This window comes from Talpa occidentalis, unplaced genomic scaffold, assembly GCF_014898055.3.
Source record: "Talpa occidentalis isolate TD23 unplaced genomic scaffold, MPIMG_talOcc4v2.1, whole genome shotgun sequence".
Taxonomy (NCBI): Eukaryota; Metazoa; Chordata; class Mammalia; order Eulipotyphla; family Talpidae; genus Talpa; species Talpa occidentalis.
Genome location: NW_026555331.1, coordinates 71811417 through 71827094, shown reverse-complemented (window position 1 = coordinate 71827094; position 15678 = coordinate 71811417).

Here is a 15678-nt window from a genome sequence, read left to right as displayed (position 1 = left end):
GGAGAGGTCTGCGCGCCATGCGGACCTCCAGTGGCCGAGGAGCAGCCGGGGATCGAACCGGAGCCGCAGAGGCTGCGGACAGCTTCGCAACCCAGCACTCAACCGCTGCGCCACCGGGGAAGCCCCTGTCTCTTATCATTTAAATGATGTTAACAGTTGGTTTAAATGGATGACATTTATCAGGTTAGAGGTATCCCCTTCTATTTCTAATTTGTTGAGGATATTTATAATAAAAGAGTGTCAGATTTAGTAAAGTACTTTGTCAACATCTGCTGAACCAATAATGAGGTTTTGGGCCTTTATTTTATTTATTATCACATGTAGCATTGATGTGTTTTTAGATGTTATGTCAATTTTGCTTTCCTGAGCTAACTCTTATTTGGTTATAGTATGTAGTACTTTTTATACGTTTCTGAATTGTTTTGCAAGCATTTTTTTGAGCTCTGTCTCTTTTTTTATAAGGCATGTTGATCTGTAGCTTTCAATTGCTTGTGGTATCTTGTTAGTTCTGATTTGAGGGAGTATTTGCCTCATATAAAGCATTTTGGATATGTAATTAATATTTTTAATTAAATGTAAGAAGTTTAAGTCATGTTTTTAAAGATTTATTTCATATATGTATACAAGAACTAGGGTACAGGCCAGAGGTGTGGGGGGTGAGAGGACCCACCAGAAACAGAGTGGGAAGCAGAACAGGCAGATTGACTGAAACATACTGCTTAAGGGAGCAGTTGGCGAGCCAGGAGAAGTCTGCTGTGCCATATGGGTATCTCCCTGACTGGGGATCAAACTTGTGCTGCAGTGGCTGCAGATAGCTTCATAGGTTGGGTCTTAACCCCTTGCACCACCAGGGAGGCCCCCCTAAGTCATTTATTTTCAATTATTTTTTGCCTTTTTTTTATATCTCTTTTCTCCTTCTGAGATTCCCATCATGCACATATTGATGAAAGTTCTTTTTTTCTAAGTCCAACATCTGGGCCTTGTAAAGGACAATTTCTTTTGATTTATTTTTGTCATTGTTCATAAGTCATACTCTTCTGCTTCTTCGTATGGCTTGTATTTTTTTGTTTTTGTTGTGGTTGAAAGCTACATCTTTTATTTTTTAATTTTTTTTTAAGATTTATTTATTTATTGATTGATTGATTTGTACAAGCACTGGGTATAGTCAGAAGCGCGGGAGGGTGAGAGAATTCAGCAGAGCCAGAGTGGGGAACAGAGCAGGCAGACTGACGAAATACGCTGCTGAGGGGAGCAGTGGGCACAGCAGGAGAGGTCTGTTGAGCCACGTGGGACCCTCGCTGGCAGCCGGGGATCGAACCGGCACTGCAGAAGCTGCGGGCAGCTTTGCAGCCCAGTGCTCAACTGCTGTGCCACCAAGGGAGGCCAAAAGCTACATCTTTAAAATATAATGTGGCAGCTCTGGAAAGTCCCTTTTTCTCCATTCTGCCCCCTGATTTCTTGTTGTTGCTGTTTAGTGGTTTTCCTGAAATAATTCTTTAAGTTATATATTATTTTTCATGTATGGTCACTGAAGTCTGCTTTGTTAGCTCAAGGATCAGCTAATTATTTTATTATTTTTTTGAAAGATTTATTTTATTTATGCATGCAAGAATTGGGATGTAGGCCAGAGTTGAAGAGGGTGAGAGGATTCATCAAAGACAGAATGGGAAGCAGAATAGGCAGATCTACTGAAATGCAGTGCTGAGGGGAGCAGTGGGTGAGACACAGAAGGTCTGCTATACCATGTGGTTTACCTCACTGGCTGGGGATTGAAGTGATAGCTTCAATCAGTGGCTGGTGATAGCTTGACAGAGATTTTCTGAAGTTCTTAAGTCAGTCTCTCATTTACTGAGTAAAGGTTGAGACACGCTTTCAAAATTCCAGCCTTTACAACTCTGGCTTGATCTTCATTTCCTGCTTACATAGAAACAATGTTCAAATACCATGAAATTTTAAAATTGAAGAGAATCACATAAATGAGTCCACAGTAGTCATCTTGTCTAGTCCCCCAATCTATAAAGGCAGCTGTGTTATTAAGTTTTATAGTGATAGGCAGCTAGAAATATTTCCACAGTTCTTTGGAATGATTCCAAAAAAATAAGGGATAGTCAATAGTGCTGATGGGCCTTGGTCTTGAGTGTTACAGGCACCATCCAAGAAACAAATGTATGGGACCACGAGAGAGAGGACCATGACTTTGTGTTCCATGAATTGCACCTTCAGACCTATTTAAATTTCATTCTTATTTACTCTCTGTGTGATTCAGGGGTTATAAAACTTAATATTTCTGGGTCTTGTTTTAATAGCCCCCGATTGTCTCTCAAGATTAGGTGAGATAACATGTTAAATTGGCTAGCACAGAACCTGGTACACAATAGAATTTCCCTTCTCTGGCATGTTGGATGATATTTTGATGAAAAATCCCATCACAAAAATTAGTTTCTGCTCTATTTATGTGTGAACCCATATAAATAGCATGACATTATTTACAGTCTCTATATATTCAGTCATTTAGATGACTTCAGAGTAATTTTTCATTTTCATGGAATTAAAATTTGACTACATGAAACTATCCTTAATATAAAAGGTAAAAAATAAATAAACCAATGATGCTCCTTCTCTTCATAAGCCCAATTGCTCCTGGCTGGCTGATCAGTATTGAAATTACAGGACTTTTCAATTATGCCTTCATCCCCCAATTTAGGGACAATTACCAATGCCTGGGAACACTTTTGGTTGTTGAAATTAGGGGAGGGTGATTTTTTCGTGCACAGGAGATTCCCTTGAAACAAAAAATTATCTGGTATACAATGTCAATAAATTTTCTGTTATGGAACAATGCCCTGTGGTATCTAAATTATCAGTTTTTGCATGGTAAGATCCTCTTTAATTTAATCTCCAAGTCTTTTTATCTGTAACATCTTTTATTTTAGTTAGTATTTATTGAAGTGTATTAAATATTTTCCTTCTATGCCATGGTTACTAACTGGCAGTAAATGATCTCTCCTACCAGTTGATATAAAATGATTTGTATGGGTAGTTAGAATATAGAGAGATGAGAATGTATTTATCATTGGGTTCACAGGGTAAGGGTTGTTGTTGTGGTAAAAGGTTTCTTTCCTTCTTTTCTATAACACCTTCTCTTCTCCAAAACAAGTAGAAGAGAGAGATTGGGAATATTACAAAAAGTCTAAGACTGATATTACACTCCAGTTCAATGTCTACTTAGGAAAAAACTTTGCTGAGGTTCTCCTTTGCTTACCTGAGTTGAGGAGAATTTATGGTTAATGGGGTAACAATACATATTCTTTCTATCTAATGCCTCAAATGGACACTGGAGTCCAGAAGGAATGCCCATTGGAGATGCCCAAGTCAATCTCAAGAGTATCCAATAATGGGAACTGGAGGGAAAGAGAAGGTCCTGTTGCAGTGGGAATGTTCATGGCAGGGAATGTTCATGTGGGGACATGCTTCATACAGTCATCCAAGAACCTCCCAATGTACTCCCAAAAGAGGACCACTTAGAATGAGAATGGAGAGAGAGAGAGCATAGAAGAAACTGGACAGCATTAATTTTAGACACAGAGAGTTATTTTAAGACAAAAAATAAGAATCTTGTCCTATTTCTTTAACCTCTTCATTTTATCAGCAAACTGGAGCAGATAGGTGTTTTTTTTGTTTTGTTTTATTTTTGTGGGACCCTCGCTGGCGGCCAGGGAGCGAACCAGCGCTGCAGCCCACTGCTCAACCACTGCACCACCAGGGGAGGCTCTGGAGCAGATAATTTTTGAAAAGAGACAGGAAGGAGTCCTCAGAAAAATAACAATTACTCTTTTCCTTCACTGCAAGAAGTCGGGGTTTCTTTACTGAAGAAAGGTCCCTGTTCTATGGGGTGTTGGTGATTTTTTTTTCTGGTCACTAGGTGGTGCCAGAGATCTCTCCTAGTGTCCTTGGGGAGCTGTTTTTTTCACCCGGTGAAACAGGGAACAGAGTGGGAGTGGTGGGGAAAGCCTCAACGGCTTTGGGGTGCTGTGTCTGCCTTGTACCCCACCGTCATGGGGAACCCACACCCCAAATTTCGTGCCCTGGGTCTCAGTTCCAAATCCCTCAGGTCCAGGACACAGGCTGTAGCCCACTTCAGTGTCTGCAGAAATGGCGCCTTTTGCACCCTGCTCCTGTGTCCGGGCGCCTGATTTCTGATTACTCAGTGAGGGACATTCATCTCAGTGAGGGCCCTTGTGCATCTCCCTGCAAGCCTAGGTCGCAGGCGTGGGGACCTGGGCAGCCGCGATCCGCATTTGCTTTTTAAGAGCGCTGCTTTTCCACACAAGCTTACCGGCTGGCTTGGGGCTGTTTGTAAATATGAAGAAGAAGAAATAAAAAAAAACATCCCTTTTATTATTGAAACAAAAAAAATCAAATATTTGGGAATAAATCTAACAAAAGAGGTAAAGGACCTATACAATAAAAACTATAAAACACTGTTAAAAGAAATAGAAGAAGACACAAAGAAATGGAAAGACATCCCCTGCTCATGGATTGGAAGAATAAACATTATTAAAATGGCCATCCTACCAAAAGCAATAAACAGATTCAATGCTATTCCAATAAAAATTTCAATGTCATTCTTCAAAGATATAGAAGAATTATTGATGAAATTCATATGGAATCACCAAAAACCTCAAATAGCCAAAGCTCTCCTGAAAAAAAAAAGAAGGGAAAGGAGACATCACACTCCCAGACTTCAAACTATACTACAAAGCCATAATCATCAAAATTGCATGGTATTGGAACAAGAACTGACACACAGACCAGTGGAATCGAATAGAAAATCCAGAAATAATTCCACAGATTTATAGTCACCTAATCTTTGACAAAGGAGCAAAGACTATGCATTGGAGCAAAGAAAGTTTGTTCAATAAATGGTGCTGGGAAAACTGGGTCGCTACATGAAAAAGAATGAAGCTTGACCACTACCTCACATCATACACAAAAATCAACTCAAAATGGATTAAAGAACTAGACATAAGACCTGAAACCATAAAATACATAGAAGGAAATATAGGCGAAACCCTCCATGATATGCACATCAAAGACATCTTTACAGACACATCACCCAAAGCAGTGATAGTGAAGGCAAAGATAAACATCTGGGACTACATCAAATTAAAGAGCTTCAAATTAAAGCAAAAGAGAAAACAACAAAAACAAAGAGAAACCCCACCGACTGGGAGAACATTTTTGCACACAACACTAATGATAAAGGACTGATCACGAAAATCTGCAAAGAGCTGATGAGACTCAACAACAAAGAAAATAATCCTGTCAAAAAATGGGCAGAAGCGCTAAAAAGAAACTTCTCTGAAGAGGAAATGCAAATGGCCAACAGGCATATGAAAAAATGTTCAACATCACTTGTAATCAGGGAAATGCAAATCAAAACTACCATGAGATATCATCTTACACCAGTGAGAATGGCACATATTAAAAAAACTAGCAACAACAAATGTTGGCGAGGATGTGGAGAAAAAGGAACTCTTCTGCACTGTTGGTGGGAGTGCAAACTGGTCCAACCACTATGGAGAGCTGTGTGCAGATTTCTGGACCTACTACACATAGAGCTTCCATATGATCCAGCAATTCCACTCCTAGGTATTTACCCAAAGGACTCAGAAACATCAATTCCAAAGAGCACCTGCACCCCTATGTTTATAGCAGCACTGTTTACAATAGCTAAGCTTTGGAAACAACCCAAATGTCCAAAAATAGATGACTGGATCAAGAAGATGTGGTACATATACACCATGGAATACTAGTCAGCATTCAAAAAAGATAAACACATGCAATTTGCAGCAACATGGATGGAGCTGGAAGGGATCATGCTCAGCGAAATAAGCCAGAAAGAAAAAGAAAAATACCAGACGGTCTCACTCATAGCAGGAATCTAGAAAACTTAAATAAGGGACCAGGAAAATTAATAACTATAAGAAAGTGAAAATCAAAATCAACAACAAACTATGAACCAGAGACACTCTATGGGGGGGTGAGGGGCGGGGAGGGGAGGGATTGGGGTCAAAATAAGGAGGTTGCAATTGTATGGGGAATATAAAAATAAAATTTATTTAAAAAAAAAAAGTCAGGGTTTCACTTGACCTTCCCCTGTAGGCTGGGGAGGGTGGGGTATTTAAATTGGGCTTAATATGGAACTTCTAAATGAAACCAAAATTTACTAACTAGAAGAGACAAGAAAAATATGAAATCTGTATAAATTTTGGAAGAGATAAGAAAGGGAAACTCAATGGTGCAATGATCAGCAATATTTTCTGTAAAAGGCCAAATACTGAATAATTTAGATTTTGTGTTCCATATGGTCTCTACTGGAACTTCTCAGTTCTGCCGTTTCAGTGACAAGATGTAGGTGAGTGGGCATAGCAATTTTCTGATAAAACTTTATAATCACAGGCATATAGTCAGATTCAGAAAATAGACCATAGTTTTCAACTCTTCCAATAGAAGATGATTGAAAGCAGATTGGCAAAATAAAACTGCTTATTTTGCATTTTCCCTCAATTCCAGGCCCTTTTGAAAATCATTTTTAACTTTACTTCCAAAATCCTCCTAGTCCCTGGGTCCTTCTTCATGTTATTTTCCCTAGTTTCCCTGACTGGGTCTCTCTTCTGAGCTCCAATTCCCTCATGTGCAGACTTACGGGATCTCACACACTTCTTTGTACTTAGTTTATGTGTGGATTTGAACTTGAAAAGTCATATATTTTGTTTGTGTTAATATTTTGAGCCCATTATGCTTTTCAGGTATCAGGCGGCTAACCTAATTAATTGAATGACAAAAAAAAAAATCAATGGATAAATCAAGGATGCATTATCATGGCCTGTTGTCTAACAAATTATCACAAATTTAACGGCTTAACACACACATATTTTTTATCTCAGTCTGTGTGGGTCAGCTTCTCAGAGACAACTTAGCCAGGCCTTCTGCTCAGAGTCTCTCAAGATTGCAATAACTGTGCTGACCTTGGATGGACTCTCATCTGGAGAAAGTTCTCCTTCCCCATTAGCATGTTTGTTGGTGGTATTCAGTCCTTTGAAATTGTAGGACTGAGAGTTTTGGTTTTCTGTTGACTATTGGTTAGAGGCTGCCCTCAGCTCCTTGACACATGCGCTCCCTAAACACAGAGCAAGGACAGTCTTTAGAGTGAGTCAGCCAGCAGATGTAGTTTTATATATGTTGTTACCACAGAAGTAACATCCTGTCACCTTTGCCATATTCTGTTGGTTTGAATGAAGTTATAGGTCTTGCCCAGACCTAGAGACAGGGGATTGTATAAAGAGTGACAACCAGGAGATAGGGGTCATCCGATCCCCTGGAATCTGTCTACCACAGATGGCAAGAGTTTCATATTGCTTCTACAAAACATTTACTGAAATGAATTAAATAATAGTAAAAGGAATGGCTGAGTGAGACTTTTGCCCTCTCACCTGCCTGAGTGGGTATAAGCAAAGGAGGAGACAAAAACATTTCTCTGCAGAATCTTCTGCAGAGGGAGTTTTCTCCATGCCTTCACCACTGTTTGCTGAAACCAACCCCAATGATGAACTTGCTTATATGATTTGCTTGGTTTCCCATGGAAATGTCTTTAAATTTTGAAAGAAATTGAATATTTCTTTGTAATTCTATAATAACTTGGCTCCCTATGGAAAGTATGTTATGAGAAAATGTTCCTTTATCTGGAAAACAATATTTTCATCTTAATGGTCTATTTAAAAAATATTTTTTACATCATTGTTCATTTTTGTACAATATTTGTTTTCTCCCCTCAGGTGTAATCCCTGTAAAATTCCCACCACCAAGTCACCCATGAACCATCCCACAGTCTCTTGTATTCTTCTCTCCCTTGTTTTGATCCCTTTTCCTCCCCCTCCCCTGCTGAATGTCTCCAATTTATAGTTTGCCTGCTAGTTTAATCTTTTTTTTTTTTCTGATCCCTTGTTTGGTTTCCTTATATTCCTCCTATAAGGAAACCATCTCATGTTTTTCTCTTTCCTTCTGTCTTATTTCACTGAGCACAATTCCTTCCAGCTCCATCCATGTTGCTGCAAATGATGTAAGTTTATCCTTTTTGATTGCTGAATAGTATTCCATTGTGTACATATATCACATCTTCCTGATCCAGTCATCTATTTTTGGGCATCTGGATTGTTTCCATGTCTTAGTTATTGTAAATAGTGCTGCAATAAATATAGGAGTACAGGTTTCCTTTTGAATAAATACTTTTGTGGACAACAAAAATTTTTGCCAATCATGGTCTCCCCTGCAGGGAAGCTGAGGAAGAGAGATTGTAAGAGAGAGATACAAGAGGGCAGCTTTGGTAGAGTTTCAAGTATTCCAGGACACACTTGATTTGAGTCCCCAGATAATGCAATGTAGGAGATATTAGAAGCTTAGTGTCCTAAACTTAGAAGTCCTAAACTTCAGTAAGTACCACATGATTTCTCAGGAGGAGAACTTGATGGAAAATATTTAGCTTATTCACAGCAAGTAAGTTCCCAAAAAGTTGTCTTAAAGGAAAACTCAAAACCTTTGACCAATGTTTGGATTTCCCATGAAAGGTATTTAATTTTCAATATTACAGGAAGAAATTTAGTTGTAATCTATTAACGCTTTGCAGAATTATTTACAATCAAGACAGGTTGCTTTCAAAAACATTTACATATTCTAACTGTAGATTTGGGAAATAGAAAAAGGATTAAATCTTTAATTATTCTGAAGAATAGAATAACACCAGGGCATATAGGAAGTATTTTAAATAAATCTTCAATTCAAGTTTCTGGTGCAGTGTACCTCAGTGTTAATGTGTGCAAAACCCATCAGGGAGCCTTTTTAAAATTGTAGCTTCCATGGCTCCACCCCAAGATTCTGACTCAGTAAGTCCGTTAGAGTGTTCTGGAATTTGTCTTTTCAACTAGTATCCCAGGTAATGTGTGGCAGGTAGTATTAAACCACCCATTCAGAAGCCTGGAAAACTCATTGCCTCATCCAAGTCCTCACTTTATAGATGGGGAGCTAAAAATGGGGGGCTGGGTGATTTGTCCAAGATTGGGCACTTAATAAGACTCCATTCTCAGATAGATTACTATTCTTCTTGCTATTTCTTCATATCTTCAAGGAAAGTTTCTTTTGCTTCATATTTTGAAAAGAAATGGCAATGCAAGAAGGTGATTTAAAGTATAATTTGAACAAAATTCTCAAGCAGAAAACTTCACAAAAGCAAAGAAATTTTTTTAAGTTTAACTATTTATTCAGTATCTGCCTACTGATACAGGAGAAAATATTTGCACTCCATACAACTGATAAGGGACTGATTTCAAAGAATTACAAACAGCTCACCTGACTCAACAAAAACAAAGCAAATAATTCAGTTAAAAATGGGCAGAAGATTTAAAAAGACACTACTTCAAACAGGAAATGCAAATGGCCAACATTTATATGAAAAAAACGGGTCCTCCCTGGTAGCACAAGGGGTTAAGCACAGCACTGTGAAGCAATCTGCAGCCTCTGCCCCATACAAGAGTTGAGTTAGATCCCCAGCAGCCAGGGAGCAACCCACATAGTGCAGCAGACCTCTCCCGCGGCTCCCACTACTTCCCTCAGCAGTTTGTTTCAGTCAGTCTGCCTGTTCTGCTCCCTGATCTGTAGCTGGTGATTCCTCTCACCAACCCCTACCATTACCCGCAACCCACACCTATAACCTGTACCCCAGCTCTTGTAAGCATGAATAAATAAATATTTTAAAAATATAAAAAAAATACTCAACACCACCTATCATCAGGGAAATAAATATTTTTTTAGAAATAGTGTAGAAGAAATTTTTAAAAAATATTTATTTATTTATTTATTTATTTATTTATTTATTTATACAAGCACTGGGGACAGTCAGAAACACGGGAGGGTGAGAGAATTCACCAGAGCCAGAGCGGGGAACAGCGTGGGCAGACTGACGAAGAAATACACTGCTGAGGGGAGCAGCGGGCACAGCAGGAGAGGTCTGCTGCGCCATGTGGACCCTCTCTGGTGGCCTAGGATCGAACCAGCACTGCAGAGGCTGCGCGCAGCTTCCCAGGCCAGCACTCAACCGCTGCACCACCAGGGGAGGCCCTATCAGGGAAATATTATAAAAAAAAAATCAAAACCACATGAGATACTACCTCATATCAATGAGAATGACCCATATTAAGAAATAACTGGCAACAACAAATGCTAGTGAAGATGTGGAGAAAAAGGAATTCTCTTATACTGATGGTGGAACAGCAAAATGGTCCAAACACTGTGGAAAGCTGTGTGGAGGACCCTAAAACTACTAAAAATAGAGCTACCATATGACCCTGCAATAACTCCTCCTAGGAATCTCCTCAAAGGGCATAAAAACATTAATTTGAAAGGAAACCTGCACTCCTATGTTATTGCAGCAACATTTACAATAGCTAAGATATGGAAACAACTTAAATGTTCCAAAATAGATGACTGAATCAAGAAGATGTAGTATATTTACACAATGAAATACTATTCAGCAATCAAAAAAAGATAAACATTCCATTTGCAGCAACATGGATGGAACTGGGAGGGATTATACTTAGTGAAATAAGTAAGAAAGATAAAAATATCTTTTCTCACTTATAGGAGGAATATAGGGAAACCAAACAAGAAATCAGGAAAAAAAAAAGATAAAACTATCAGGCAAACTAAATTGAAGACATTCAGCTGGGGAGGGGGTGGGAGGAAGGGATGGGGGGAGGGATCAAAACAGGGGAAGGAGGAGAACAAGAGACTATGGTGATGATTTGGTGGTAATATTATGGGGATTCACTTGAGAGGAGAATGAACAACACTGTAAAAATAAATAAATAAATATTATTTGACATCTGAATTGATTTCTTGGGAGGTTGCTGGAGAGAAAGAGGGAGTCACAGACAGAATCACAAAAGAAATGAGGTTCTTTTTTAAAAAGTGATCACCTCTCCTTTCCTGCAGTGTTGCCTTGGTGCAAGAGTTTGGGCCTCCCTTGTGGCGCAAGGGGTTAAGAACAGCATTATGAGGCAATCCAAGGCCTCTGCAGCACGAGTTCAATCCCCACCTGCCAGGGAGCAACTCACATGGTGAAGCAGACTTCTCCTGACTCGCCTGCTGCTCCCCTCGGCAGTGTATTTCAGTTAGTCTGCCTGTTCTGTTCCCCGCTCTGGCTCTGGTGAATCCTCTCACCCCCCGCATCTCTGGCATGTGCCCCAGCTCTTGTATGTCTTGTATGCATAAATTGATAAATCTTAAAAAAAAAAAAAGAGTTTATCCTTGCAGCCCAATAGTTTATTCAGCAGGAGACACAGGATCATGCTCAGAGCTGCCTTGAAATCACCATTGAACATCCTTAGCACTTCATCAACACTCCTCAGGAAAAAGGCACCTTTGTTGCTTAAGACACTGGCACTGCTATGGTGGCTTCACACCATTCCATGATGAGGATCAAAGATCCTGTGTGAGCATGGACAGTGCTCAAATAAACAAACATAACATTCCCCCCACTTGGTTTAAAATTTTAGAAAGCTGGAAACAAATGGCTTAGATGGGAGAAGTTAATTGAGCAATTTAGCTTGTTCCTGCCCAGAAACTTTAGTCAAAATCTGAAGTAAACTGATCACCAGGGGAAAGTATCCTGGAGCTTTGTGTGAACAGCAGTATTTTGGGGACCTATAGAGAAAACATGGGCCCCCACCAGCAAAGGAGCAGAGATAGCTAAGGACCCAAGAGAAGGGGTACCCTGTATAGCTTACACATACTGCTCTGGATCCCCCGCCTTTTATCATCAGATTACAGAATCTTCTTTCCAAAAAGATGGCAGCACTCCAGAGCGACTTCCTGCCAAGTTGACCCTCCTTAAAGTCCTCCCATTCAAACTGGGCTCTGGATTATAGAATATTACTGTGTTGTTCAGTTAAACCTGGACTCAACTGACCAGGGGAGGCTATGTCTGTGCAATCTTTTGTTGTAATAGCACTTTGCTAGCAACCAGATATCTTGGAGTGTGGTGGAACAGATAATCAAGAATGATTCATTAAAAAAAATCTCAAGCTGGGGACTTTTTCCTGTGGGATTCCCACATTATGTGGGAAAATGCTGAGCCCACTGCACACATCAAGTCCAGAGCCAGATGTTTGGATTCCCTATTATATGTGATTAGGCCATATATGCAGGAGAAATGTCAGGGTGTTTCAGCGGGAACACCCACACAGGCAAGAGCTGTAGGAACTGCTAGCAACTATCTCATATATCCATTTTTAGTAGTCATCTCATTTAATTTTTTCAGCATGAGATAATCATCAATTTTCAAAGCTCAAACATGCGCTTTGCTTACATATATTCAATCTGTGATAAGGAAAAGAGATAAGCTTTAATGGTGATAATTCATACTTCAGAGACAACTGTATGCTCTAAAAAATGCTTATTTTTTTAAGTTACTACGAGCATGCATCATAAAAGTTATCATAGCAGACTTTTTAATTTATATCTAAAATTTTATATGAAATGTTTTTAGCTTACATTTCAACTGTTTGTTTTTAATGTAGGATTTGAAAATCTAGATTATAGAATTTTGAAAAGATAAGTTTTAGACATTTTTATTTAAGATTTTGTATGACTTTACAATAATGCATGTGTTGGCACAAACAATAGAAGTAGATTAATTTTTTTTAAAAATTGGACATATTTTGCTTTCCTCTAAAAGGATGTTATTAAAATGTCATCTGCATTTTAATAAATTTTAATTATTAATATTTCCATTGTTTACTAGTGAAGATCACTTCTTTAATATCATTATGTGTTAAGTGGAAAAGTAGACTTATTTTTTGATATGTACTGTTCTGAATTCATTTTACTACCACTCTATAAATAAAACTGACTGATTGGACAATCTCAGTGGAATTTACATATAAAAGCGGCCACAATATCTCTCCTTGTTTTAGCCCAGTTCCAAAGATGAATATCAAATATAAATCTATCACTTTTTAAAGAGCAATCTGTTCATAGCAGTATTTCCTATGTAAACATTTTGGGGGAATGTGGTGGGAATCAGAGATATCAGTTCGAACTGGATAGATCTGCTTTCTTTCCTCCCTGGCCTCTCCTGGGTATGCTGCAGCAAGGAAGCAAGGCTGTTCTTCCTGCATGACCTATTCTAGAACTTGCCATAGTCTGGCACATAACAAGCACTCAGCAATATTTGTAGGACAATTAAATGAAATGTTTAATGAATTCATTTTTTTAATTAGTCAGTTAATAAAGAAGATTGAGGACCTCTGGGGAAAAGTGATTTTTGAGGTGCCATCTAAGGAGCAGCTGTGTTTGCTGTGTCACTGTGCCTGCCGCCCCACTCACTGGTGCCCCATGCAGCAGTTATAAGGGAATGAACTTTAAAAGTACTATTCAAACCATCCTAAATTTCTTTCTCTTTATATAACATATCCATAGATATAATAATATATAGATCTCCTTTGTTATCAAAAAGTAGACTGTTACTATTTGGTATGTCTTTGGTAGTTTTTTTTGTTTGTTTGTTCGTTTGTTTTTTGTGAAGGAGAGTCTGGAAATGCTCAAGAATTTTCCATATAAGTTGAAGGTTGTGGTGTTCACAGACCCAAAAAAATAACCTATCAGATCATCCCAAATTGAAACATTTTACTTTCAGATAGTGAGGGAAACCCCAACCTGAGTATCTTTATATATTTTCCTTTACATATTTTCTTCCTGGAAAAACTAACAAGGGAATAGAAAAAAAAAAAAAAAAGAAAAGAAAATCACAGTGGCATCAATCTGCAAGCAGTTCTGTTGGCTGCTGTCTTTTAGGCCACAGATTCTTTGGTTGAGGATCATTTCACAATATTGTAAATGGTTTACTTTAGAAACCTGCTTTCAATAAAAATTAAAATGTTCTAAAGAAAATAAAATGGTCTAACCATCAATTCTATTTTTGTTGTCCTTCTATTTTCCCATTTTTAAAAGTGGCATTAAATTGGTATTCTTTGTATACATTATAATTAATCAGGAAAGAACCCCAATAAATGTGATCTCACAGAATGGATTTAGGCTTGAGGGCCATGCCTGGTTCCCATCCTATCAACAGCGTGAGAAAATTTCCCAGGGTGTTCTCTGTTTGGGAACCTGTTGGGAGCGGAAACCTGCTGTGCAGCTTTGTCACCTGGCCACCCTGGGCCTGGCCCTAGGAGTCCTAGCCTTGCAGTTCACCTTCCCAAGCCCTAGCCCCAGAGGCAGCTTTCCCACATGCAACTCCTGACACTTGGCTTCTGGAGATTGTGAAACCTGTTTATTGAATGTGTTTCACAGCAAATGTAGACTATGCATTTCCCACGAAGCCCTGCCCTGTCTGTAAGGTGCATAATTAGTTCATAGGGTTTAATTTTTCAGCACACACTGCCAAACTTTGAATACTCTCACTTTCTAAGGTTTGCTGGTCAGTAAGGATTCTGATGCTATGACTGGGGGCTCTTGGGAATGTGGTAGTGGTCAAATACAAATTTATTTACAAATGTAACAAACTTATAGATCAACACAAGCACATTTTATACCTTACAAAAACATTCTGCTCAAGATAACATAAAAATAAAACAATTGCTACTTGTTTTAATCAGAGATCACTCCCACTTCCTGTCTTACAGGCTAGTGTGAACCATCCTTGCTTACCTGACTTCATTGTGGCTCATGAAGGGAAATCCTTTGTCATGTCAAAGTGCATAAGAATTTGTGGAAAACAGCTTATTTGTGGAATGCATTTTCTCACCTCAGAACTCACAGGTTGCTGAATATACAGTGCAGAGCTACCAAAGACTTACTAGTGTTGACAGGGCATACTTTGCCTTTTTTTATCTTCATGCATCTTTTCCCCAACTTCAAGAAATCCACTTTTCTAGCCAGAAAACAGATGGCTTCCAGGAATTATCAATTACAAAGATGAAACAAAATGTCTGCTGTACTTTCTGAGCTTCGATTTCTCTCTTGGGCATGCTCTTGATGGACTCTGCAAGGCTCTATCTCTGGCTTGAGGGTGCTCTTGGGGACTGAGGGGGTGATCCAAAGAACTTACTCAGTAAATCACAGGAGTGGTTCTGCCGGAACAGTGGGTAACAGATGGCAGTTCAATCCAAGACACAGGAAGTATTTAGTCCTTCGTGATCATTCAGTTTTCTGATGCAATATAATATTTTTCTTTAGTAACAATCAATCAATAAAACATCTACAGATAAGTTTGAGTTTCTTTTTGTGCTGCAAACTCATGAAAATAGACACAGGCATTCTATTTTCTTATAGTGTCCTGCTGTTTCCCACTGATTTTAGTGATGGCCATTATAGTCATTCATTTCTGAATAAGGCAAACTATAACATATATTAGTGACTAAGATTTTACTGCTATTGGTTTCTGTTTCATGAGAAATTAAGCATTTTCTCCTTAACGACTTTTGCTTTCAACCTCCAGTGATGAGTTGAAGTCACTTATTTATTCATTCAGTATTTGTTGCCGGCAGGCTGTGTCAGGAAATGATTTGGACATAGGGACACAGTGGTGAACAAAATTACCCTCATCTTTGCTGTAATGAACTG